The following is a 4,375-nucleotide window of genomic DNA, read 5'->3' as shown; positions in this document are numbered from 1 at the left end:
GCCACGTTTTCCTTTGCCTTTGCCTGAATTTCTCCCAAAAAACTCTCACAACCTCATCTTCTATCCCCACAGCCACCTAAAATATTTTTCTCACTTTATTATTCTTCAATCTGTTGTTTTGAAAAGGTTTTTTGATTAAAAATACATTCAGATTAGGTAGGGCTCACCAGCACATCTGAATTATTATCACACCATAACATGCAGAGGTTTGCAAGCTGGAGCATAGTGATCTTTTGACAAATTTTCCTTTTCATTCAGAGTCACAGTTGTAGATTTGTTGTATCCTTATTCCCATGTTTTATAAAGATTTTTTCTTCCATCATCCAGTGGTGTTATTTCCGTTTTCATAAACCAGGCAAGATATGTTTTGAGCTGCAGCTTTTCCTCCTGTTTGATAGTCTGAAAGTCTCAAATGCAGTTTCTTTTCTGCTGGAAGATTACTAAACCAAACAATTCATTTTCCAACGTATAGAAGTAAAATTTCAGATACTTCTTCTTTAAAGAAAAGACCAAACCTCCCCTCCATTTGCAGGTCCTTCAGATTTGATTTCTTTGCTTCTATTTTGTATCTACCTTTACCCTACATTTGCCCTGAGCTTGGAATTCACAGGGCAGTAATTCCAACATGGATTATACTTGATCTCAAGACAAAAATTTGTTAAAAAGCTACAGGCAACTCTAATTCACCAATGAGGACTGCAGAAGGTAGAGGTTGCTCCACCCATTGTCCCAAACCCAGTCAGAACATTTCAGAAAATCAACAGCCTTCTGGCAGTCCCACAAATATATAAAAAGACCTTTTTTAGGCTGCTGAACAGTTTGGTATTGTTGCAAGGTCCCTGTACTGATGATAAATAAATAATTGTTGTTTTCTGAACAGTATCTTTTGTCTTCGTGTTTCTTCCATCACAACCCTTGAATGTCACTAATTCAGAAGGCAGGGGCTGATCTCTGTGCTGACTCCTGTGCCTTGAGTAACCATTGGCTTCCAAATCAAATTGAGAATTTTTATACTTTCTACGCTTGTCTTCTAAGGGAAAAAACATTTCTCCAACTCTTCTGTTATTAATGCTTTTCTGTGGGGCAGGAAGCCCTGGAGATTTAGGGCTGAACCCATGGCTGCTTACATGCACCATCTCTAGACAGACAAATGTATATTTGCCCTGTGTCTCATGGGAAGAACACATCCAGGATTTTCCATGCCCCCCAAACTTGCTTATCTGTCTTCTGCCAGAAATCTAAGATACAATTTTCCATGTCCCCCCAAATTTGCTTGCCTGTCTTCTGCCAGAAATCTAAGATACAATTATTAATTTCAGGAAGAATTCACCCTGCACATCAAATTCCTCAGTTTTTTCAGTGAAAAACTGAGCTCCCCAGTCTGGACTGTGATGCCTCTGTGCCCCTGAGTCCTGGAAACCTGGCAAATGCAGCCTTGCAGAGGAGTTTGATGAGCAGGGTGAATTCTTCCTGAAATTAATAATTGGATCTTAGATTTCTATACCTCAAAACTTCCATCAGGCAACAGAACCTTGAGACCTTTCAGGTAAATTTAAGAACTAGATGTGGAAGGAAAGCTATAGTTAATGTGAAGATTTTGGGTTGGCCAATACAGCTCAGGATCTCTTTTTTCAATAGTTTCAGAGAAACTAAGTAAATAACAACAACAACAAAAAAGTCTAAAATGTTCATGAAATGAAAAATTGTTTTATTTTAAATGGAAAACTACAATCTTATTTCATATTTTTATGATCCATAAGGCCAAAGGGTGGATAAAATGTGCCATTTAGGGGCAATGCTTTTCTAACCTGTGAGATAAGAACTGCACATACAGATGATTCAGTCCAAAGTGATAAGGCAAAAACTGAGACAGGGAGAAGAAAACCTGCACCTGTATCTTGAGCAATACTGAGGCAGGGAAGTGCCCCAGGCCCAGGGAACTTCCCTGGAGGCAGAGTGCTCCTTCCCACCTGAGCCCTGGAAAAAGGAGGCACCCTCATTTCTGTTTATTATCTCCTTCAGAGGGAAGGGCTGTTCCCTCTTCTCCCCAGTACCATAGATCCCATGAAGAGTTTCACAGTCTGAGATAAGCAATTACTCAAGTTGAAGTTGCAAAATAGTAAATCTGCTGCTAAAATCAATACAATACAAAGGCAAGGACTTTTATGTAGAATGTTTTTATTATTACATTGAAAGTCTCTGTTAAATTAACCTGGGCAGTCCGAGCACATTCCCAAGGAATAAATCTTTTTCTTTCATTACACACAGTAAAAGAAGGAGGGAAAAAAACTCATAAAACCTTTATTTTCTGTGGAGGATATAAATGTTTCAGTTACCAATTTGTAAGTATGGTAATGTATGTATGCCATAGGGAATTATAAGATACTTAAAAATATCTGTAATTCTTTTTATTGGGATATTTTATGATTAGTAAACTCTTCTGGGCAGTCCTGTTGTGGGGTGAGGAGCATGGCTGGGAGGTATTTCTCTGATTGGGGAGATAGCAATTAATATTTGCTCTAGTTCTCTTGCAGTTTTTGCAGACTTGGAGTAGCTGGCTACGAGGCATTTATGAATTGCCCTGGTTCCAGGCCCTTCCAGCAAGGGGTGTTTCAGGGAGCCAAGAAGCAGAGCTGGAAAGGCAGAGCTGCACTCTGTGGCATTTCCCCTTCATGTGTTTATAAAGCAGGGGGCTGGAAGAAATCCCAAGCAGATCATCAGTGTTAAAGCTGAGGGCTCAAAGGGCACGTGGGCAGGAAAGCAAGGCTGCTCCAGGGGTGCTGAGCTCTGTGTGTGCAAGCAGGGGAGACAGAGATATTTGTGGCCCACAGCTTTGTGCCTGAGGTTTGCAGTTTCCTTTGCCATCTGCCAGACAGGCCTTGAAGATGGCCAACAAAATTCTCCAGGTATAAAAGCGCGCTTACACATTTGTGCGTCTAAATGAACGCGCACGCTTATACACACAAATCCAGAAACTCCTGGGGAAAACAAGACTGAGTCTGTCTTTTATAAGCCCTTTGTCCAGCTGCTAATGCCATGGCCAGACTGCCCCAAGGCTGCTGTGCTTCCCCATTCCCACAGGTGTTTGCCAAGCCCAGTGCTCTGACTGCTTGCACTGTGCTCTTTGCTGTGCTGCTGGGTGGATTTTTTCAGCTCCAATCCTTGCAGTGCCCCTGTTAAGGGACAGAGGAGAATTAGTTCCTGTTGCTCAAGTGATGCAAAAGCAGTTAAACACGATTCAGAACTTGGGCTGGAATCCTTAGGTCTGTTTTAGTCTCAGGGGTTTGTGATTTGGACCTGCATGCTTAATATATTATGCAGTAGAAAACAGAGAATGATGATATGAAAGGATGAAATAAATGTTCAGCTTTTTTCCCATGGTCTGGAAGCAGAAGCACCTCTAATACCAATAGAAAAACAGAATTTGTATCTCCTGTGCATAAACATGAGGGGGTTTGATTTAGAAAAGTTTGGGGTTTTGATAGCTAGTCATCCTTCAGACAAAATAGATCTCCTTTTTCTGTCTATTTTTCGTTCAGGATTTTTTTGGGAGTTCATTATAATTGGTAGCAGTATTTCTACAGTTTTCCCTTTGCTGGTCCCAAACTCATAATTTGCGTCACTGAATTGGTAAATAGCCTTTTCTGCCAAGTGGTCAGATGCAATTGTTCACTGACTGAACAATTTGGGATTCTTTTACGTACTCAGCACTCATGTGCACACACATGCACGAACATAGACACACACACACACAAACACAAGGATACTGAAATGAATATACAATTTACTGTTAAAAAAAGAGCCACAGTGCCAAATTCAGCACCAGGTATGTTTTAATGCACCTTCCTCCCTTGCCTCAGTGGGATTTTGGAGCACAGGTTTAGATGACCTACGTTCAAGTGATAGAACCAGGAAACATGTGTCATTATTAAATTAAATAGGGCTTTGTCTTGCCTTGGATTCCACTGAGGACAAATACATGTTCCTTTCAGAAAAAAAAAACAAGCAGCAGAAGCAAAGTCATGTGCAAATAATGAAAGAATCATTGCAGACTGTTTGGGAGGACAGCTCCAGGAAGCGGGGAATGCGTTCACAGGCATTGTTTGCTGCTGGTCATCACAATGCCCTTTGTCTTCTGAAAATGTTATTGCAATTAAACACTGGCTTGGCCAAATAAAGTGAATCAGAGGGTGCTTACTTATGAGAACATTTGGAATGGATAATATGTGGCATAATTTCTGAAGGCTGACAGTTATGAAACCTCTTCCTTCTACAGTGGGCCTTCATCCCTGTGTAATTTTCTCTTACTGGTCAGCCAAAACACAAACTTGTTTCCCCAGCTAGGAAAGCAGCACTCTCCAGCACGTACACACCA

This window comes from Fringilla coelebs, assembly GCF_963513975.1.
Source record: "Fringilla coelebs genome assembly, chromosome: 5".
Classification (NCBI taxonomy): Eukaryota; Metazoa; Chordata; class Aves; order Passeriformes; family Fringillidae; genus Fringilla; species Fringilla coelebs.
This window is presented reverse-complemented; position numbering follows the sequence as displayed.